The 24,235-nt window shown below is 39.4% G+C and overlaps 1 protein-coding gene across 10 annotated transcripts in view; it reads left to right on the top strand.

The window, feature by feature from the left end:
- The window catches only part of CDC42SE2 (CDC42 small effector 2), a 117,877-nt gene that overhangs the window by 21,202 nt on the left and 72,440 nt on the right, over positions 1-24,235 (top strand). For 5 of the 10 annotated variants that reach the window (XM_015095934.3, XM_060415626.1, XM_015095935.3 and 2 more), the window contains one exon: positions 9,820-9,982. The exons of 1 other annotated variant lie outside the window; for it this stretch is intronic. The gene's annotated coding sequence lies outside the window, so the exon portion shown is untranslated. Of the gene's footprint in view, positions 1-2,859; positions 2,937-9,819; positions 9,983-24,235 lie in introns of those variants that run through there. 4 more of the 10 variants (XM_027969959.2, XM_060415629.1, XM_060415630.1 and 1 more) reach the window with 2 other exon arrangements.

Genomic DNA, 24,235 nt, shown 5'->3' with positions numbered 1-24,235 from the left:
ACCATACTGAGTCACTCTCTGAGAAAGCACAGCTGGGGGAAGAAATTGCATGCTGATGATAGTGTCAGTGCAGGAGGGCCGCTGCATATAGCGAAGCAGACTCAATTAAGTGCCTGTTATTTGGGTTAATATTCTGAAGGGGCAGAAAACATCCTTGGTCAGATGGGCTCAGTTAAGTTCACAGGGTGTATCAAATCTGAGTCAAACTGAAATGTAACAGTTTCATTTGACACGATGGAAAATTAATACAAGATAAAGAGGAGAAGTTACTGATGCGTTTGGAAACTGTGACGTATTTTGCCTTGAAAGGAAGATGTAGTTTTTCGTTACATAGTGGTTTTTTTGGTATATGTGCTCCCTAAGTGAGCACTGTGTTTTTCTTATGTGGGCTTAAATAAAACATTCAGTTATTCAGTCAACACTAACTGCTTTAGCTGTGTGGGAGTCGCTCAGGTATTAGGTGTTCAGCTGCAAACTATAATAAAAATATGTCTCTTCATAAGACCCTACATTCTGGGGGGTGATGAAAATAAGTGAGTTGTATTTAATACATACATTATATATAATGCATTTATAGTGCCAAACAAAACTGAAAGCACTGTGAAGAAAAAGGAAAGCATGGGAGCAAGATAAGGAGGGCCAGGCTAGGGAGTAGGGAATGCCATTTTAAATAGGCTAGCAAAGAAAGGGCTCAGTGGAGAGATAACAGAGATGGCATCATTTGGATTACTGTTGGAAACACTGGCGGCAATCTAGATAGCCGTCCCTGTGACATTGGTTGCATGTGTGGTGCATCTGTAGAGTGGAGTACTGCGCGGCAAATAAGTCCTCCACACACAGGACGATCGCCACGTGCACGAGGCAGTCAGAACAAGGTGCAGAATAACACGCGGAGTAGGTTACCGTGATGTCTGTCAGGTTCACGATACATTTTTCCGAATGAAGGGAATCTCAGAGGAAAGATACATAACCGATTAATGGTCATCTTTGGAACGAAGGGTGTTCTGTGGGCAGGAGAATAAGGGTGAAACACGTTATATCCCATTTTACTATGTATTTGTGCCGTCTAGTCAAAATAAGCGATTCAGATATAAGTACGTGGAAAACTGTCCAAATAGAAGACGATGGAAAAACACACACATTTGTAAAACCTAGTGGCCTAGATAGCCATCTCTCCTAGATGATGAGTAAATGGGATAGTGAATAGGAACGTGCGTTCACTTCTGTGATGAGCTGGAGACCTTGTTGACGGTGACTGTTCAAAAGGAAGGCCAAGTCCTGTTTTAGCTGGCTGATGAGTTACAGTGATTATGACTGTAACATTGAGCTTTCTCTTGACTTTTTTCACTCTTCTAATCAAATGGAAGCTATATTTATTTCCTGGAGTTTCCACAGTGAAGTATCACAGAAACTTGTTCTCTCACCATTGTGGAGGCTGGAGGTCAAAAATGAAGGTGTCAGCTGGGCCACGTTTCTCTTGAAACCTGTCGGAGAGCCCTTCCTTGCCTTGCCCTAACCTCTGGTGGGTTGCTGGCAATCTTTGGTATTCCCCAGGCTTGCAGTTGCATAATTCAGCCTCTGATGTCAGCGTGTGGTTTTTCCGTTAGTGTTTTTCTTCACAAGGCCAGCTTCTCATAATGACACTGATCATATTGGATTTAGGGGCCCACCCTACTCCAGTATTACATCACTAACAACCCTGTTTCCACATAAGGTCACATTCAGAGGTACTGGGGGTTAGGACTTCAACATATTTGAGGTGGGAGGGGTGGGCTTAGACAGAGAATGGGACAAAGTTCAGCCCACAGCAGTCTTTCCCAGTGTAGGTTGCTTCCGTGTTACAGCCTGTCTTATATGCAGAAGTGTTTTGGAAAGTTGTACAGAAAGATAATGTTTTACAGTTTATTTTACTCTTACTGTAAAGTTGTTCTCGTGGAGAGGAAAAAAAAATCTCATCATGCGTAAGAGTGCAACATATTTATTGAAGCTGACGTTTTAATGAAAATAAATTTTTTTTTCCTATGTGGTAAAAGGAGAGTATAGAGATTATAAGTAGTAATGCGTTAAACATGACAGTGAGTTACTAACTTAGACATTTTATGTGCTCTTTTTTCTTAAGTCATACCATGAGGATAAATACCTTATATTCTTTTTTTGCGTTTTTATTCTCACTCATGCAAAAATGGCTTCCTTTTCAGAAAGGACAAACCCCCTCCCCCCCCATTCTTAGTAGTTTTTCTTGTGTCCATAGCCATTACACTTCTGTGAAACATTAGGAAGCCTTTTAAAATTCTCCCTTGCCTTTTTCCTCTTTCCCATGTATAAATCAGAAACCAAATACTTGTTAGCCTCCAAAATCTTCTTAAAAGTTAGTATGTCCCAAATAAGCCTTTTTAGATGCTGTTTTACCCTTGGAGAAATGTGTTGTATATAAACAGATTGACAGATTGGCGTTTCGGTGTCTCTTTTTTTTTTCACAGAGTCAAAAGAGAAAGGAGACTCTCCTTTCTTTCATTGTAATTGAAAATGTCTCATTTTTTCCCTTTAAAGAGTTCATTTAAAAACAATGTATTTAGTTATTTTTATGATTAATAATTCCTCTGATTTTTTTTTTTAATGAAACAGGCAGTTAAATCTCACATCTTAGAAAGTTACTCTTATTTGGGAGGGCTAAGTAATGTAGTTTAATTCAGTTGCTACCTAGTCATGTTCTAAATATTTTATGAATTTAGGTGTCTTAAAATCTTGAGGATTCATTTGGTCTTTAGATACTGTCTAGTCTGACCTGTAGGAATATTTTTAGTGTCCCTGATCTATAAAATTTCTAGTGACTGTGAATTCACTACTTCTCTAGACAACCCAGTATCTTTTGGAGGCCTCTCTGAAACTTGTACGTTAATGGCTCTTGATTCATCTTCTTTGACAGTCAACCCACAGTAAGTCTTTTTTTTCTCTTTTCACATGCTGTATACTAAGACCCACGATTATTTGAAGGCTGTCGTATCTTTCCCTGTGCTTTTTGCTAGGCTAACTCTCTTACGTGACACAGCTTTCAGACTCTGCACAATCCTGCTTTCTCTTCTTTGGATGCATTCTAGTTTGTTAATGTCTCTGAAGATGGGGCACCCAAAACAGGATGTCATATTCTCGAACTTCTATATCAGAAATTCTGGGCCTAAGTAACACCTCCTTTCCCGGTTTGTAGGTACAGCCAGAACTGATAAACTCTGCAGTGTAAGTGCCCACAGGATACATGGGAAGAGTGCCCATCATAGGTTTGGAGGGTTGGAGAAGGCTTCCTAAAGGAAGTGATGGCCATGTCAAGTCCTGAAGAGTATGTCCTGCAGAGGTGGTCAGCAAATATGATGCTCCAGAAGCGAGCAAGAGAGAGAGTGAGCCTAGTGTTTTTGAGAAGCAAAGAGAAATTGAGAATGGTTGAATACTGAAGAGGCAGTAAATGAGGTTGAAGACCAAAATGGGGACCAAATCATAAAGGCTCTTGGAAATCATATTAAAGAACTGAATTGTTCTTAAGGATAATGGGGAGTCATTAAAGGGTGTATTAAAGTAGGGAGAAAACACAATCAGCCATTGATTTTAGAAGGATCATTCTAGCTGAAATGGGAATGAATTGGAGGGACCAAGACAGGCAACCAGGAGATCAGTTCGCAATTATTATGGAACTTTTCAGACATAGTGGTGGTACCCAGACCTTGACTAGTGGCTTTGGGGTTGAGAAGAAACAGGTTAGAAAAACTGTTGAGAGAATTTGGTGACTTGGCTGTGGAGGGAGAGAATGAAGGGCAGGAGGCAAGGATAATAAATACCCTTGTTTTTGGTGTGGGGAACTGGGTAGATGAGGGAGCTGAGTGGGAATGCAATAGAGCTGGCGGGGAGGAAGCTCAGTGAAGCTAGAGGCAGGGCTGAAGTGCTGGACGCAGCTGGGCATGTGAGGCTGCAGAGCTCTGTGCTGGAGATGGGACTTGCATCAGTATCTAAATAGTAGTTGAACTCACGAGTGACTGAAATGACCAGGGGAGTGTTTGTAGCATGAAAGGAGGGCCCTGGACACAGCCGTCAAGAACTGTTGTCTAGTATTTGAGCTGCAGCCTTTGGTGTCTTTGGATTATTTGGGAACCTGCAAAGAAGGAGGAAATCCAGGCTTACGACATATGTATTTCGTAGAAACCCACCTAAATTTTTTGATTTGTGGAAAGAAAATGGTCCTCAAATGATCTTCCCTACTCACCTGTCACAGTAACTGAAATTCATGTTATTAAACATTCTCTTCTTTGGATTAAGGTATCATCTCTCTAGGAGTTAAAATGCAGATATCCCTAAAGAGCGCTAAAGTTTTAATACTTCGGTGGTGTTTTTAGGTTCTTCAGTTCAGTCGCTCAGTCGTGTCTGACTCTTTGTGACCCCATGAATCGCAGCACGCGGCTCCCTCTCCACTGATATCCAGTAGCGCGTTGGGCACCTACTGACCTGGGGAGTTCCTCTTTCAGTATCCTATTATTTTGCCTTTTCATACTGTTCATGGGGTTCTCAAGGCAAGAATACTGAAGTGGTTTGCCATTCCCTTCTCCAGTGGACCACATTCTGTCAGACCTCTCCACCATTACCCGCCCGTCTTGGGTTGCCCCGTGGGCGTGGCTTAGTTTCATTGAGGTTTTATTTATTTATTTTTTAATTAAAAAAATTTTTTTTGGCCGTGCAGCTTGGCATGTGGGTTCTTAACTCCCCTGACCAGAGACTGAACCGCCACCGCTGCAGTGGAAGCACAGAGTACTAACCACTGGATGGCCAGGGAAATCCCAGCTCCCCAAGTTTGGATCTGGAATTCAAATCAGAAGAACAGATAGGGATTTCAGAAAGATTGGTTTCGGGAAGTGTGACCTTGCTGAGGTGTATGAGACCAGAGAGGGAGCGGGACTTGAAGCACTGAGGTCACCAGTCACTTGGATAAGGAGATGAGAGCCTGGGTGAGTACGTGAGTGTGTGCGTATTTGTGTGTGGAAAGTGGATGGTGCTTTGAATAGCAAAGAGCTAGTGTCCCTAAAAAGGGAATAAGGGCACATTAAGAGGATGAAGATCTAGATAGAGGGAAAATGTTGAAAGTATTTTAGTTACATATTAGGGTGATCATATAATGTATCATCTAAACTGGGACGTACTGAGATAGTTTATCATCTTAAACTGGGACATACTGTGATAGAAAGGGGAGTGGCTTTTAATAATTACTTTGTGAAAACCTGTGCAAACTGGGACAATCTAAGCAAATAAGGAGTGGATGGACAGTTAGTAATGCTCTAGTTGTAATGTGCTCACACAGTATATACGTATTATATATATGGACCTGTATACAATAATAGCATAATGAGATAGTATCAGTTTGTAGGTACCATGTGCCAAGCGTGTAAACACTTGATACGTGTTATTTCATTCTTACAAGAATTCTCTGAAGTGGCCTTGTCCTCATTTATAGTTGATGAAACTGTCATGAAAGTAAAATATTTTGCTGCAGTTCTCTATGGCAGTCAAAATGGAAAATAATGAAATGGCTTAATACTAACCATAAACAAAATACAGGTAAATTCTTATCAAACACTACATCATACTGCAGTTGCTGCAAATCCGTATATGTATTTAAAAATGTCCTGTGACTTGCTGGGAAAATTACTCTCGTAATGTTGTATCATGTGTTAAACCCTGTTCCCCTCTGATGTCCACATTCCTGAGGGCTTACTTTATGCCAGACCATGTTTCAAGCACTTTACATGTATTAACCTAATTGAGACTGCAAAATTGCCTTATGAATTATACCCTATTTTACAGTTTAGCAAAGTGAGGCATGGTGAATAACTTGCCAAAACTCAACATATCTAATAAGTGGCAAAGCCAGAACTCAAACTTTGGCAGTTTGACTCCAAGATCTATTTTCTTATTGAAGTGTAGTTGATTTACAGTGTTGTGTTAATTTCTGCTGTACGTCAGAGTGGTTCAGCTACACATATGTACTTCTTCGTCTTCTTTTCCATTACGACTTGTCATAATGGAATTACGACAGGACATTGAATGTCGCTCCATGTGCTGTGCAGTAGGACCCTGTTTATTCATTCTGTGTGTGACAGTTGGTGTCTGCTGATCCGAGCTCCCAGTCCTTCCCTCTCCCATCCCTCCTCCCCCTTGGTAACCACTAGTCTGTCCTCTGTGACTCTGAGTCTGTTTGTTTCTTCGGTATGTTCACGTGTATTTTGGGTTCCACATATAAGTGATATCAGGTGGTATTTGTGTTCCTGTGACTGACTTTGCTTAGTATGATAATCTCCGGGTCCATCCGTGTTGCTGCATGTGACATAGTTCCTTTTTATGGCCAAGTAATACTCCATTGCATATGCATTACCACGTCTTCTCTATCTGCTCACCTGTCAGTGGACATTATACTGCGGCAGCGTCTTGGCTGTTGTGAGTAGTGCTGCTGTGAATATAGGGGCCTGGATATATGCTCAGGAATGGGATTGCTGGATCACATGGCAGTTCTGTTTTTAGTTTTTCTAGGAACCTCTGTACTGTTTTTCATAGTGACTGCACTAATTTACATTTTTACCAAAAGTGTAGTAAGGTTCCCTCTTCTCAACACCCTTGCCAACATCTTTTAATGGTAGAATTTTTGACGATGGCCATTCTGACTGGTGCGAAGTGAAATCTCATTGTAATTTTGGTTTGCATTTCTCTAATAATTAGCAATGTTGAGCATCTTTTCATGTGCCTGTTGGCCATCTGTATGTCTTTGGAGAAATGTCTGTTTAGATCTGTTCTTTTTTTATTGAGTTGTTTGTTTTTTGTTGTTGTTGAGTTGTATGAGCTGTTTATATATTTTGGAAATTAAGCCCTCAACGGTCACATCATTTGCAAATATTTTCTCCCAGTTTGTAGATTGTCTTTTTGTTTACGCTATGCAAAAGCTTATAAACTTGATTAGGTCTTGCTTATTTAGTTTGCTTTTATTTCTATTGCCGTGGGAGACTGACCTAAGAGAATATTGGTATGATTTATGTCAGAGAATGTGTTGCCTCTCTTCTCTAGAAGTTTTTGGTGTTTTATATTTAAGTTTCTAAGTCATTTTGAGTTTTTTTTTATGTTCAGTGTGAGGGTGTGTTCTAACTTCATTGATTTACATGCATGAAATATATATACATATAACTTCTGAAAGAGTTATTTCTAAAGAGAGATTGTGACCGTAATTTTCTTTCTTTTTAGTTTTTCTGAAAAGTTTTTAAAGTTTTGTATTGGAGTGTAGTTGGTTAACAATGTTGTGTTAGCTTCAGGTGTACATGTGGCCATGGTTTTCAAACTTAATGCATTAAAAGGGTTCTATTTTTCATATTAATCAGTCCTGCTACCGATTACTGACTTGCAATGAATTAATCTTAAAATTAATTACATATATTGAAAGTATGCCATTTGGTTAATTTATACACACCCACACACCTCCCCCCCCCCCCCCCCCCCCGCCCCATGAAACTATCACCACACTCAATGTAATAAAAATATCTCCAGCAAAAGCTGTTTGTAGGCCTTTCCTCTTCTCTTGGCCACATACCCTGCCTGTTTCCAGGCAGTCAGCTGAACTGCTTTCTGTCACTTGTGGTTCTGGAATTTTATATAAATGGATTCTGTACTGTGTACTCTTGGCTTCTCAGCGTAATAATTTTGAGATCCATTCATGTCAGTGAATGTATAATATTTTTTACTGCAAGTAGTACTGAATTGAATGTCTTTATATTTTGTTTATGTACTCATCTGTTGGTGGAAAGATGAGTTGTTTCTAGTTTTTGGCTCTTAAAAATAAAGCTGCTTTGTAGATGTACACTTTTTCTTAGATAAGTACCTAGGAGTGTAATGGCTGGGATATAGAGTAAGTGAACAAATGTTCTATAGAAAAGAATTGATTTTTGAGTATTGATTTTGTATCCCGTAACCTTCCTAAACTCATTCCATTAGTTCTGGTCATCTTTCTATTTTCTTAATTATTCAAATTAAGCATAATGACCCATCTTATTGTCAGCTTAGCTTCCCTGGTGGCTCAGATGGTAAAGCATCTGCCTGCAGTGCGGGAGACCTGGGTTCGATCCCTGGGTTGGGAAGATCCCCTAGAGAAGGAAATGGCAACCCACTCCAGAACTCTTGCCTGGAAAATTCCATGGACAGAGGAGCCTGGTAGGCTACAGTTCATAGGGTCACAAAGAGTCAGACACGACTGAGCGACTTCATTTCACTATAAGCTTATAAAATGTAATGTGTCACTTTGATATGTAACATCCCCAGTATTTTCTTTTTATGGAATACTAAATATTCCTTACAATATGGGACCTTGAAATTTCAAGCTATCATTATTTAAATAGTTGAATTTATAGGCAGTTTCAAGAAGGTAACTGATTCTGAGGGAGGAATTGCTGTTTGTTTTTATGGTTTTTATGAGACTCTTAGAATCTGTTCAAATTATATATCTAGAGAATCAACCATTTTGATGATTTTTGGGAGGATGAGGGAGAGTATACGATAAAGACTTTGAGGTTTGCGTCTGGAACTGAAACTGCAAGGATTCCAGGCCAGTTTACTGAAATGAGAAAGACTGTCAGAAAGCAGTGGATTTGGGGTTACCAGTGCAGCCTGGACATGTTGGATTTTAGACCTGTTGTTTGTTGACTGTTTTAAGTGCTTATATGTTTATTTGGAGGACTATAAATGAAGAAGTATATACTTTAGGTTAAAAACAGACCTGAGATCACATAAATAGTTACTTTGCAGCATTAGATCTCAAACCTAGCGACCTCTGACTCCCGAGCCAACGTGGTTATTCTTATGCTGTATTGTATCCACAAGGCAGAAAAACAGATTTGGCTTTGATAGTAATAAATATTTCCCATGAGCTATTATAAATATATAGCAGAGTTTGCAAGTTCAGATGCTAGCAGACTCCAGACAGATAACCGTGAGCTGGATTATGATAGAAGAGAGTGATGACATGTATGCTGCTGCTGCTAAGTCGCTTCAGTCGTGTCCGACTCTGTGCGACCCCACAGACGGCAGCCCACCAGGCTCCCCCGTCCCTGGGATTCTCCAGGCAAGAACACTGGAGTGGGCTGCCATTTCCTTCTCCAACGCATGAAAGTGAAACGTGAAAGTGAAGTCGCTCAGTCGTGTCCGACTCTTAGCGACCCCATGGACTGCAGCCTACCAGGCTCCTCTGTCCATGGGATTTTCCAGGCAAGAGTACTGGAGTGGGGTGCCATTGCCTTCTCCGGATGACATGTATGGAGAACTGCAAAACCCATGTCCCATCTGAAAGATTAGCTGCTGATCAGCTCCAACAGATTATTACCAGGTGGGAAAGTGGGCCCAATATTGCCAGATCTTCTGGGTTTTTTTCTTTTTCCTTCCAAGAGAGATCAGATAATTTGATTTTTATGTGAAGTCTTCTAAGTGTCGGCAGCTCTCCTTTAGCCCCCTATGTAAGCCAACCCTGTGTGCTGCCACCAAACACAAATGTGTATTGGATTCCACCCGGCACACGAGAGTTCCACCTGGTATATTGTGGACACTACAGTAAATTTACATGATGGGAAAGGGTGGTAACTGTAATAAGCACATTACACCCTTTGAAGTATAAGTTGCTTAGTTTGAACATTGGACTTAGTGAATCTGGTGTTTAAATTCAGTTTTCACGTGGATCAGTTAATCATAGGTGGGTGGGGGAGGAAGGAATTGCTCCCGGCAGCTTTTTGCCTCCTAATTGCATGCTTTCATTTGCAGATAGGACCAGCTGTGAGTGTGTGGATTTTTGAGTAAAACCTCGAACCCAAATGAACAGAAACCATCAAGGAACAACTCCCACTGACAGTGAGTCTGCAGTCATCTGTATGCATAATACGGAATGTTCTCAACCCAGAGAGAGCTCTTTTGAAAGGAGTGAGTGGTGAGTCTGACTGTCCCCACTGGTGATTAATCTAAATCCTTCCCATAAAGAGAGGGCTGCTCCTCGTGCATGCTTAGCGTTTACTGACTGTCGAATAGTAAGCTAGTTTTTGTGTTACAGAGAATGACTCCAGCATGGTTTCAGAGAATTCTTTACTGCTAACAGTATGTTTAATGTATGTTTGCAGTTCGACTTTCTTCTTCAGTTAGACACATCCCTTCCTTTGCCTATGTATTTTCTGTCATTTTTTTTTTTGTCACCAGTCCAAATCATACCATCTTCCAAGGCTTGTCTTCCTTGATATATTCAGCCATCTTTAAAGAGATGGTCCTCATAGTTACAGCATCCAGTCTAATCTTCCTTACGTAGGTCTCATTGCCTTTGGAAGTGATTGTTCCAAAGGACTGGGCATGAGATCCAGTTTTGGAAATAAAAGGAAAGTCAGAGAGAAGCTATTGGGAAAGGTTTTCTTGCTTTTGAGAAAGAGGAAAAGAAGTGGTCCCTCCTCCAGAGTTTGTTTTGTTTGAATGTGGCATCTGGAACTGTTGCAGCTCTTGTGCTGCCAGCCTGAAGGGTTATCCCCTTACCTAAAGGAGGGCAGAGTTAGGAGAATTACAGAGAAGCAGAACCGGGCCACCGGAGAAGGCAGTGGCACCCCACTCCAGTACTCTCGCCTGGAAAATCCCATGGACGGAGGAGCCTGGGAGGCTGCAGTCCATGGGGTCGCGAAGTCGGACACAACTGAGCGACTTCGCTTTCACTTTTCACTTTCCTGCATTGGAGAAGGAAATGGCAACCCACTCCAGTGTTCTTGCCTGGAGAATCCCAGGGACAGGGGAGCCTGGTGGGCTGCCGTCTATGGGGTCGCACAGAGTCAGACACGACTGAAGCGACTTAGCAGCAGCACTGGGCCACGTTCACTATTCCTTCACATTCAGTACTCTTCACAGTAGACTCCTTTATTATGTGGTAAAGGAAACTGTCTTATTGTTTAAGCAGTTGTGCTTTTAGATTTTCTGTTACTTGCTGTGGAAATCATCCCAGTTCACTGATTCTCCTCTTTGTTCTTACGCACTGGCATTTATACGTCATTATGTTCTGAACTGTCTAGTAATGTTTGTGTGTATTGCCTTTGTAACACATTACACACTCTGTGATGTCAAGGACTGTGTTTATGTCCCTGATGTGTGTGACACATTTATGTCTTCTTAAAAAAGTCATCATTGTACATTTAACTGAACTAAATTATTTGAACAGTAGAGAATTTGGAAAGTCAGTTCATAGATTTAAATCATTATGTTCTTTTTATGCACGTTTCTTTAACCACACTGCTTTTCTCTAGTGAAGTTTGGCTTATGATTTAAGATGACTTGTGTGTAACACATTTCCAAGTGGTTAGTTCTACTCAATTTGCTGTTTGTTTTTATTCAACTTTGCCATGAAAATCAGCTCCTCTCTTATATGTTTGGAAATTGGCTTTTAATCCCATGAGGTGAAGAGGTGAGGTCGCTCCGTCATGTCCGACCCTTTGCGACCCCATGGACAGTAGCCTGCACCAGGCTCCTACATCCATGGGATTTTCTAGGCAAGAGTACTGCAGTGGGTTGCCATTTCCTTCTCCAGGGAATCTTCCCGACCCAGGGATTGAACCCAGGTCTCCCGCATTGTAGACAGAAGCTTCACCATCTGAGCCACCAGGGTTTTGCGATCTTCTCTGTCAGTAGAGATGGAATCGTTTACCTTCTGTTTTCTGTGCTAGTTATAGGATTGAGACATAGTAAGAACATCATAAATGAGGAATAATTTGCATTTGGCTTTGCAGTGCACATTGACAAAAAGGCTTCGTGATGTGTGCATCTCTGTTCTGTTTTTGTGCACAGGGATTGAGGAAGGAGGGTTGATGATGATCTAGTGTCTTTGAGGAGCCTTGAGTCACAGGATGGAGTATTTAACTGATTCTATTTTAAATTTATTTATTTTATTTTTTAATTTTTTGGCTGCTTCTGGTGGCAGGCAGGATCTCAGTTCCCCAACTAGGGAACAAACGTGTCTCCTGCAGTGGAAGTGGAGTTTTAACCACTGGGCCCAGGGAAGCCCCAAGATGATTCTATTTTAAAACTCATTAAAACCTCCTTTCCTCCTCCTCTAACTCAAGATATCCATGTAGTTGTTTTCTTTAGATTCTGCTATTATAATCTTGAAAAAGTGAAATAAGAACCTTGTTTTCTCCCTGAAAATCTAGTTTTGATTTCAGCTTTGTTAAGGAATATCATAAACCTTTGTTGTAGTCTGCCAATATATTCTGAATCCTTCAAAATGATTTATATTCAGGGAAGAATTTACTTTTTTATTGTTGTTCTGTGATTAAATGGGGGGTAATAACTTTTTAAGAAGATAGGGAAAGTTGAATAATGTGCTTGAACCATTATTTTTAATTCAGTACTGTCATTATTTAGTAGAATAAGTTCAGATCACCACAGTACTTTATTTCATGTAGGAATAAAACATGTCTTAACTTCTGGCAGTCGTGGCAGACATGATCGAAATCAATCAGAATGATCTTCGGATATTTGCTAGAAATACTGGGATCAAGGTCCCTTTTTTCCTGCTGAATTTCAGCCCGGCAGCTATCTTCCAACCATAAAAGGAAAGTCAGTTGAGTAAGAAGCCAACTGGGAAGGAAGAGATAGAGCAGAAACACATCCTGATCACCTTTGTTGAGATGCTGAAGCAAGTCTTCCCTAAAGATAGTATAAGTGAAGTTGCTCAGTCGTGTCTGACTCTTTGTGACTCCATGGACTGTAGCCTACCAGGCTCCTCAGTCCATGGAATTTTCCAGGCAGGAGTACTGGAGTGGGTTGCCATTTCCCTTTCCAGATGGTATACGTAGACTTTATTCAGTTACATGCGCCAATAAGTCCCAAAGCATTATAACATCAGTTCAGTGCAGTTCAGTTTGGACTCTTTGTGACCCTGTTGACTGCAACACGCCAGGCTTCTCTGACCATCATCAACTCCTGGAGCTTGCTCATACTCATATCCATGGAGTCGGTGATGCCATCCAACCATCTCATCCTCTGTTGTCCCCTTCTTCTCCTGCCTTCGATCTTTCCCAGCATCAGGGTCTTTTCCAGTGAGTCAGTTCTTCACATCAGGTGGCCAAAATATTGGAACATACACATCATAGCATATACATCTTTATTATAACCTATTCTGTACCATATAATGATAACTCAAAGGACTTGCTAAGACTTGAATTGTGAATTAGGCAAGTCTCTAATACAGGTGTGCAAGGTGGCAGATAATGCAGTCCTTTCTTTGATTTTTTTCAGGTATTAAGTACAAGAGTTAAGGTGGTAAACAAATATGTAATCTGTACCATTACTGGTGGAGCTTAATGTGACGGAAAGAGGCTGACAGTATCGGAACAGCCCTCCTAGTGAATAGGTTCCTAACTGTGGTTTAGTCCTAGAGGAGAGGGAGTAGCCATCATCCATACTGATTTAGCTCTTTGAGGGAGACTCTTGCTGAACCCTTGACTCCTTTGGAACTGTAAAACAGTTGTGCAGAACCAGGGTTTTAGGTTGACTTTTTAAAAAAGTAATATGTTGTTATTGGGTTTTTTTGTAAGAAGACATGAGAAGCGTACAGGACAATCATTTATTCCAAATCTTGGGGCCAGCTGTAGTTTGAAATTTTGTACTTTTTTAGATTTTAGAAATGTTCGTGTATGTTTAATGTAATACCTCTTTTATTTATGGAAGGGGCACGTAACTTTCTATTATTGATAATACAAATAATAACGTCTTTCATTAAATGACAGGCTTGGTGTACTTTTCAGCATTGTCTTAACTGTTTGATAAATTATATTCATTTTTACACTTGAGAAAATTAAAGGCGTTAGGTGACTTCAGCTAGGAAGTAGTAGAGTTGAGATTTCAACTCATATCTGCTTGACTCTGAGGTCTGTGTCCTTAACCACAGCTCTACTGTCTCTTTAGTGTGCTATTATAGCTTAAATTTATCTGTGTATTGCTAACATTAGGAAGATTATTACTTTTCGATAAATTTCATCTGTTAATTAAATTCATTTAGAATTTCTGATACACTTAGCTTTTCTGGGAGTGCAGTCCTTATTTGTAATGAAACATAATTTGCTTTATCCTTTCCAGATTTTATATCTTACGTGGTTTGCTTACCAGCTGCATTGGCTGGAGCTCATAGAACATTGTGATTACAATGAGCATCTTGTCTTGTTCATCAATTTAATGCCTCTGATGTTTCACAAAACATTACATTAATTGGAACGTCTGCAGTGTTCACCGCTGAGCATGAAGCCAGCCTTTTGGTTTTCTTTATAAATCAAATGTTAAAGAGATCAATTTACTTCCATTTTATTAAGAAGTTTTTAAAATTCTGTTTTAACTTCTGTAAGGGCCATATTTCAAAGTGTTGATTGTTGCCATGTCATAATTGCTCAAAATTAAAAGTTCAGTTATTTCTATCTACTTACCCTGTGTTTCCATTTTAATCTCTGATAGTCTTTAAACGTATCTTTGGTAAATTATTAGTATGCATTAAAAATATGTTTATTATACTTTATAATTTGCTGACTTATATTTACATATTGTTTTTTAAATATGTGAGCCTAGCATATAATAGGAGCTCAACAAATATATGTTGAATAAGTTAATTTTTGTGATTATCTAATTAGTGAGGCATCATGATAGCATGTTTTCGTTAGTAATAGGGAAATGTTATATTAATTTTACCGAGTGAAAAAAATCAAGAAAATACATGTTTAATATTAAGTTGTCATTTTCTGATTTTTTTGTTCATGTGACTGATTTCTCATCCTATAATTTTCATTCTGAGTGATAGCATCTTGCTATAGGGTACTAGCCTACTTGAAACTGTCAGGTGGTTTTAGGAATCACACACACACACACACACACACACACACGAGGAATAATTTGCTCACCAAATGTGAAAGAATGAAGAAATGTGTACCTTATAGAAAATGATTAAGCTGTGAAGGTTGAATAGTATATTCATTTAAACAGTGCCTCTGAATGGCTCCAAGTTTCTCCTATAGCTTGCAAATATCAATCAAGAAGGAGCTTAGGTTGCCTGGAAGATCCCATGGACGGAGGAGCCTGGAAGGCTGCAGTCCATGGCATCACTGAGGGTCGGACACAACTGAGCGACTTTACTTTCACTTTTCACTTTCGCATTGGAGAAGGAAATGGCAACCCACCCCAATGTTCTTGCCTGGAGAATCCCAGGGACGGGGGAGCCCGGTGGGCTGCTGTCTGTGGGGTCGCACAGAGTCGGACACGACTGAAGCGACTTAGCAGCAGCAGCAGCTCTTCAGTTTTGGCAATGAGAGCCAAAATATCTATCCTTATTTACGGCTAGAAAATATTATTGAAAGTCTGATTAATTTTTTTTAGTTTTGGGAAATGGCAATTGATATTAAATCTCTAGTTTTTTGGTTAATGGTCCAGGTATAAGCACCCAGAAATAACTGCCATCTGAGGTGCAATGCCATGCTTATGTGAATAGAATTGGTAGCCCTAGCGTTGGACCACTTAGCAGCTAATATCCACATATATCATAAGCCTTATCGCAAGAGAAGACTCTACACATGGGCATCACCAGATGGTCAACACCAAAATCAGACTGATTATATCCTTTGCAGCCAAAGATGGAGAAGCTCTATACAGTCAGCAAAAACAAGACCAGGAGCTGACTGTGGCTCGGATCATGAACCCCTTATTGCCAAATTCAGACTTAAAATGAAGAAAGTAGGGTAAACCACTAGACCATTCAGGTATGACCTAAATCAAATCCCTTGTGATTATACAGTGGAAGTGAGAAATAGATTTAAGAGGCTAGATCTGATAGACAAGAGTGCCTGATGAACTATGGACGGAGGTTTGTGACACTGTACAGGAGACAGGGAGCAAGACCATCCCCATGGGAAAGAAATATAAAAGACGCAAAATGGCTGTCTGGGGAGGCCTTACAAATAGCTGTGAAAAGAAGAGACGCTAAAAGCAAGGGAGAAAAGGAAAGATACACCCATTTGAATGCAGAGTTCCAGCGAATAGCTAGGAGAGATAAGAAAGCCTTCCTTAGCGATCAGTGCAAAGGAATAGAGGAAAACAACAGAATGGGAAAGACTAGAGATCTCTTCAAGAAAATCAGAGATACCAAGGGAACATTTCATGCAAAGATGGGCTCAATAAAGGACAGAAGTGGTATGGACCTAACAGAAGCAGAAGATATTAAGAAGAGGTGGCAAGAATACACAGAAGAACTGTACAAAAAGATATTCACAACCCAGATAATCACGAAGGGGTGATCACTCACACTCACCTAGAGCCAGACATCCTGGAATGTGAAGGCAGGTGGGCCTTAGAAAGCATCACTACGAACAAAGCTATTGGAGGTGTGGAATTCCAGTTGAGCTATTTTAAATCCTGAAAGATGATGCTGTGAAAGTCCTGCACTCAATATGCCAGCAAATTTGGAAAACTCAGCAGTGGCCACAGGACTGGAAAAGGTCAGTTTTCATTCCAATCCCAAAGAAAGGCAATGCCAAAGAATGCTTCAACTACCGCACAATTGCACTCATCTCATATGCTAGTAAAGTAATGCTCAAATTCTCCAAGCCAGGCTTCAGCAATACGTGAACCGTGAACTTCCTGATGTTCAAGCTGGTTTTAGAAAAGGCAGAGGAACCAGAGATCAAATCGCCAACATCCGCTGGATCATGGAAAAAGCAAGAGAGTTCCAGAAAAACATCTATTTCTGCTTTATTGACTATGCCAAAGCCCTTGACTGTGTGGATCACAATAAACTGTGGAAAATTCTGAAAGAGATGGGAATACCAGACCACCTGATCTGCCTCTTGAGAAACCTGTATGCAGGTCAGGAAGCAACAGTGAGAACTGGACATGGAACAACAGACTGGTTCCAAATAGGAAAAGGAGTCCATCAAGGCTGTATATTGTCACTCTGCTTATATAACTTATATGCAGAGTACATCATGAGAAATGCTGGACTGGAGGAATCACAAGCTGGAATCAAGATTGCCAGGAGAAATATCAGTAATTTCAGATATGCAGATGACACCACCCTTATGGCAGAAAGTGAAGGGGAACTAAAAAAGCCTCTCGATGAAAGTGAAAGAGAAGAGTGAAAAAGTCGGCTTAAAGCTCAACATTCAGAAAACGAAGATCATGGCATCTGGTCCCATCACTTCATGGGAAATAGATGGGGAAACAGTGGCTGACTGTATTTTCCTGGGCTCCAAAATCACTGCAGATGGTGATTGCAGCTGTGATATTAAAAGACGTTTACTCCTTGGAAGGAAAGTTATGACCAACCTAGATAGCACATTAAAAAGCAGAGACATTACTTTGTGAACAAAGGTCCATCTAGTCAAGGCTGTGGTTTTTCCAGTAAGTCATATATGGATGTGAGAATTGAACTATAAAGAAAGGTGAGCGCCAAAGAATTGATGCTTTTAATTTGTGGTGTTGAGAAGACTCTTGAGACCCTTGGACTGCAAGGAGATCCAACCAGTCCATCCTGAAGGAGATCAGTCCTGGGTATTCATTGGAGGGACTTAGTAGAAGCTGAAACTCCAATACTTTGGCCACCTGATGCGGAGAGCTGGCTCATTTGGAAAGACGCCAGTGCTGGGGAAGATTGAGGGCAGGAGGAGATAGGAACGACAGAGCATGAGATGGTTGGATGGCATCACCGACACAGTGAACATGGGTTTGGGTGGACTCCGGGAGTTGGTGATGGACAGGGAGGCCTGGCGTGCTGCGGTTCATGGTTTCGCAGAGAGTCAGACACTACTGAGCAACTGAACTGACAGCACCTGGGTTTTATTGTAGCTATTGCTCTATGTCGTTACTGTAAAGGCCGTGATTTCCATGAGGAAATCAAAAAAGCAGCCCTCCTTTGGTTTTGATTAAGGAGTATTTTCTGGCAGAATGAGAAAATACACTCTTCTGTGCTTTATGGATGGAAGACATCCATTTCTTCTTTGAAGAGTAGTCATGCAGGATACCTATTTTCATTTATTACTACTATTTGTTAATATTCGTGAATGCTTTTAGTGCACATGTTTGCTAAAAAATGCTTGTAGGGAATGATACTAAATGAAATGTGTTAATCTTCAGGTAGAGATAGGCATTTTCTGTCCAAGGTCATATTCCCATGGTTTTCTATTTCGGTAGTTCTCTTTAAAGACGGTTGCCTTAAAAAATAAAAAGTTGATCTGTAAAACTCAATGAAAAGTTCAGTGCTGTATATTGTCATTGAGTTTTAATGCCCAATAAGAAAGACTAAATATTGCAGCGCTTTCATACCTAATTATTTAACATCTTTAGACCCTTCAGACTTAACTTTTCTCTGATTCCCTCAGGTACTTCAAGCAGTTAACAAGGCAGATTTATCAGTAGAGCAAACAAATCTTTTTAAAATTTATAATTCTGAAAAGTTTTAATAAATTAAACTTGGAAATTTAGCATATCAAATTTTGTTGTCTTTCAAATATCTTAGTAGATAGAGCATAAAGTACGATAATAAAAATGTTACTATGGATACATTTAATAGCACGTGACTATTAATACTGATTGATTTCTATACTTTCCCAGAGTTAGAGATTTATCCACCCAAATGTAAACAGTTACTGTCTTAGGCCAGTTAAATCAGTTTGATTAAAAATCATAACTATGATGCTGATGTAAATAAAACTGTTTGGGTCAAAAACTATAGAATAAGAGTAGATTTCTGGGGAAAAAAATGTGAGACTAGCAGAGGCCTAGCCAAGACTTAGCTGGCGATTGTTAGGATGAGTGCTTTTCTTAGGCTGCAGATCAACCCTTGTAGTCTTACTCAGAATTGTAGATTTTAATTTTATGGAACTCAGTATATTTACCTGATACACTGGTGTGTTTTTTTCGTTCTCCAGGGAAGAAGTTTTTTTCCCTTTAAAATGCTGGAGTCAGGGGAGCCTTTTAGGATTGGTAATACAGATGTTCTAATGTGTTGCTTTTTTTTGTTTTTTAATGTATTTGTTAATTTTTGGCTGCATCGAGTCTGTGGCATGTGGGCCTGTTAGTTCCAGGGATTGAACCCAAGTCCTTGCACTGGAAGGCAGATTTTTAACCACTGGACCACCAGGCAAGTCCCTCTGATGCCATGTTAGTGGGAGTGTATGTATGTACATTTTCTTAGAAGATTTGGAAAATATCTGTCAAAACTTAAAATGCCTCCCCCAAATTAAAATATATAAACAGACCCTTTGATTCATCAGTTTCACTCCTTGAATTTATCCTAGAGATAAATCCCACTGTCTCATATCCCACATTTGTGAATTTACAAGATAATTTCTTGCAGCATGATTGTAGTCGTAAAAAAAATTAGAAACAACACAACTTCTCACCTGTTGACAGTGGGTTACACCTGTAAGACAAAATACAGCCTTTCAGAAGTGAGAGGCAGTATTTTTTAAAGGTTCTGAAACTGCGTGATTTCCAAGATAAAGCGTTGAATCAAAAAGCAGGGTGACAAATAATGTATTTGGGCCCTTGAAAATATGTTTTAAAGGGAAAAATACATATTTATATTCTTGTGTATCATTAGAATTTCTGTGAAAGGCTTTTTATACCAGAAGCTAATATTGGCAGCTGTGTCTTGGGAAGATAATTTTTGTGGCTAGGGATAGAGATGAGAAGAAAATTTAGTTTTCATGATTTACTTTTGTTTCGAGTTTTACACCATGATGGTATATTACCTACATACCTGACCAAAACAAGCAAAAACCCAGATTAATATGCAGTACTTAGTTTAAAAAAAAGTTCATTCCATTTTTCATGTTTACTAACTCATGAAAGTCTGTAAGAGTGAGACCTCCAATTACTTTAAAAATGCTTTTTATTGTGGTAAAAGACATGTAACATAGAATTTACCATCTTAGTTTTAAGTGTATAGTTGAGTAGTGCCAAGTATTGTCACATTGTTGAGAAACAGATCTCCATAACTGTTTCATCTTGCAAAGCTGAAACTCTATACCCATTAAACAACTCCCTTTTTCCTCCTGTTGCCAGCCCATGGTAACTACCATTCTGCCCTGTTTTCTGTGAATTTGACCATTTTAGCTTGGGCCTGGGTTCAGTCCCTGGTCAGAGCGCTAAGATCCTACAAGCCATGCATGCAGTGTGGCCGAAAAGAAAAGAAAACAAAACAACTTTGAGTATTTTACACCTCGTGTAAGTGGAATCAGATGGCATCTGTCTTTTTATGACTGGTTTATTTCACCTAGCATAATATCCTCAAGCTTCATCCATCCATGTGATAGGATTTCCTCCTTTTTAAGACTCCTCTGTATGTTTGTATATATCACGATAATACTTTGTGTATATCGGATTTCGTTTATCTGTTCATTGGCTCAAAGACATTTGCCTTGAGGCAGCCTCTTGTCTTGGGTGGATCGTGCTGGTGACAGCATGGGTGCACAGTACTCTTCCAGACCCTGCCCTCGGTTCTTCTGAATACGTGGCCGGACGTGGGAGTGCTGCTCCATACAACAGAATTATTTCTACATTTTTGAGGAACCACCTTATTGTTTACCGTAGGAGCTGCACTGCTTTGCCATTTTACTAACAGTGTACAAGGGTTCCTTCCAGATTTTTCACATCCTCATCAACACTGTTATTGTCTGTTTTTTTTTTTTTTTTTTTGATAGTAGCCATGAAAATGGACAGGAATTGATCTCAGGCAGCATTTTTAACAAGTTTAAAGTCGTTATATAATGTACTTCTTCTGGTACATTTATTTATTTTCAGTTCGGTCATCAAAAATGCAACGAGTGGTTACTTTTTAGAACTCCTTTTTTTTTTTTCTCCAGTGTGATTTGTTGCTGTAACTTCAGGTCTGTGTTGTATAATGAGATCCTCAAAGGTCTCTGCCTCCCTCTCTCTGCCTCCCCTATTTTTTTCTTCTATTTAACCAGGAATGAAATACGCAGGGAACAGACTAGCTATATTAACCCCAATGAATTTTGCTAACTTTACTTCTTTTCTCTAATATAGTTAAAATTTGAAGGTTCTGCATGTTACAAGAATCCCAATGGTGTATCAGCATTAAAAATGTTACGTTTTGATTTTAAAAGAAACCTCAATTTTACTTTGCAACAGACTGACTAACCACTCTTAATAGTTTCTATTGAAAATAGTTTTACCTTCATGATCTTGACAATCTTGTGTTAACTTTTCTCATAAGATGAATTTAGTCACAAATTGTCTTTTAAAAGTACAGTTAAGCAGTGTTTAAGCAGGGGATTTTTTATCCAGAGCACGAAAGTACATGAGATTCTATTCTAGTAAGAAAAGGAAAAATCGTGTAAATTGTTCTTCAGGTTTTTTCTTCTTTTACAAAAAAATTTTAGAGGCATGAGTAGTTCTACAACAAAATTAAGAAGAGCTAATAAGGTATTTTACAATTTGAGTAAATTACTTGCAGTTTTTTTCTTAACTTGAAGTTTCTGAAATTATCATCACATAAGTGTGTATTGTCTTGCAAATGTTTGTTCTTTAGAATTATTTAGTAGTAGTGTTTAGAAGTGTTATTACTCACATTGTGTGAGTATCCAGCTATATAATTACATCATACTCACTGGAAGTCACTTTGAAATAATTATTATACATCGTATGTATTTGAAGTCATTTAAAAGTATTTTTTGCTAGACATTAAGTTCTTTATTATGGAGTTCTCCTTTATGAGTTATTTGAGTTATTTAAAACAGCTGCTGCATTTGTTATATTTGATGTGTGAGTTGATGGAGAAGGCTGCTAAGTAGTGGAATGGCTTGGAAAGGTTGGGGATGTAATCCTCGCTGTGAGTTTTGAGAAAAGATAATGAAATCCTTTATGTCCCTTTCCATAGACCTGCATTTCAAAGACTTACATTTTAATAAGAATTGGTTGTGCAGCTGCAACCCTGGCAACAAGGCCTGGGAGAGAAGAATTGGGGCAGCCTTCCAGAAATTGAAGGCAGGCAGTAGTCTCGTGTGGAGCCGAGCTAATGAAAATGATAAAACTATAAAGCACTTAGTAGAAATAAGACCAAGTACTTTCTTTGGCAGAGTAGATGTTGAAATTTTCCATACAGTATTTTATTAGTTATAAAGTCCAAAAGCTGCCATAAGCTACTCGTGTGCAATAAAGAGTAGCTATATTATATTCTCCTTTAGTATAAAGATACCATAAATACTTTCAGAAGCTAATGTTTCTGTAAATTCTATCTGAAATACGATTGTTATTGGCTGTTTCTTGATGAAGTCTAGACATTATCAAAACACAAGCTACCAAGCTTATCAGATTTTTAAAAGCAAACTTTTAAGTTTTAATAATTAGAAAATTAAATACTCATAGTAGTTTTAATGTAAACTTCTCATGTTGTTTGGATTTTTTAGATCCCACTCAAATAGTAAAATTTGTTAGACATACCCTCTTTTCAACACTATGACGATGGCTATAAATACATCCTTAAACCATGAATTATTGCCTGGTTGTTAGGTATTTAGGTTGTATCTGGGAGTTTCCCTCTTACCGTAGCCGTAGTAAGTATTGCAATAAAACATATTTTTGGCATATAGGGTTGTTGTTTTTTTTTCCTGAGTTACTTGGGATTACTTCTGGATTTCCAAAAGTGATATTTCTGTATTACATGTAAATTTTTAAAAGTACTGTCAACTCACACAGTATTCTTAATATTACTGATGGCTCAGATGGTTAAAAATCCTCCTGCAGTGCATGAGATCTGGGTTCGATCCTTGGGTTGGGAGGAACCCCTGGAGAAGGGCATGACAACCCATTCCAGTGTTCTTGTCTGGGAAATCCCATGGACAGAGGAGCCTGGTGGGCTACGGTCCATGGGGTCTCAGCGTCAGGCATAACTGAGCAACTAAACATTTGAACTTTCAAGCTCAATATTTCTGGGAATGAGCTTTTTCTTACATGTTTGGCTCTTGACACACTTAAATCTTCACTTCTGTCTTTAATTCTGGGAAATTTATTCTCATTGTTTCCTAATATGTTTGTTGTTTTTTTGAAACGTTTTGTTTTTTCCCTTCCTTCTGAAACTCCTATTATCTTGATGTCTTCTTTTCATACTCAGTACTTCCCCTTGATTCTTCTTTTTTCTAAGATTATCTTTTAAAAAAATATTATTTAATTTGGGTACTCCAGTTCCTAGTTATGGCACTCAGGATCTTCTGTCTTTGCTGTGGCTCTTGGGATCTACCTTCTCAACGAGGGATCAAAGCCGGGCCCCCTGTGTCGGACATTCGGAGTCTTAGCCACTGGACCATTAGGGAGGTCCCTCCACTTGATTCTTTTCCCTAGATTCTTCTGAGTTCATACTGCTCATATCCCCCCTCGGTCTCTTCATTCCTGGAGCATCTAATCCACTAATTCTGCATTAGTGGTTGGGTTGTTTGGTGTTATTATATGCCTTTTATAACTGTTTTATGGCTTGCTCCAAATACTTACTTTAGCTAGTAAGCTAATAATTCTTTGGGAAGGAATATTATCCACTTAGTCTAATAATATGGATTAGGGAATGGCCAACAGCCAGACCTTCATTTGTATTGGTCTGAGTGAGTTTAAGAGAGGAAGGGCTTGATCTCGGGTCAAATAGCCACCTGGCATTGAATTGCTGTTGTTTTTCTGTTGGCTGCTACTGCGTTAGGCTGCTTCTGATCGGGGTTTGTTTTTTAAACTCTTAGAAATTTTAAGAGGTGGTTTCCTTGTATCCTAATTCACCGCCAGTTCTCTAGTGTTTTCTGAGAGGAGAAGGACTGAGAAGAGTAAATGGCTTCAGGGTAGTCTGTTTGTACCAGTTTTCATGAACTTTCCCCTCTTAGGCCTTTTGTGCTGTCCTGATTTCACCCTGCTGACAAAGATATGAGCTGTTCGGCTAATTTCTGGTAAGGGGCAATCAAGGGAAGGATACAGGCAGACTGAAAAAAGCTTTTTAGTTTTTTAAAAACTAAAAAAAAACAAAAACGAGAAATCTTGCCTTTTGACTCCTGCCGCCCTTTGCTCCTGACTAGAGGCCTCAACACAATCAGTGGAAATTTCTCCCCATGAATTTTTGTGCTTTTTGTTATGCTGGTCCTGGAATCCAGACTGACTGCTTGTCAGGGCTTTATTTTGGGGGATGAGG

Source organism: Ovis aries, chromosome 5, assembly GCF_016772045.2.
Source record: "Ovis aries strain OAR_USU_Benz2616 breed Rambouillet chromosome 5, ARS-UI_Ramb_v3.0, whole genome shotgun sequence".
NCBI classification, from domain to species: Eukaryota; Metazoa; Chordata; class Mammalia; order Artiodactyla; family Bovidae; genus Ovis; species Ovis aries.
This window is presented reverse-complemented; position numbering and strand designations above follow the sequence as displayed.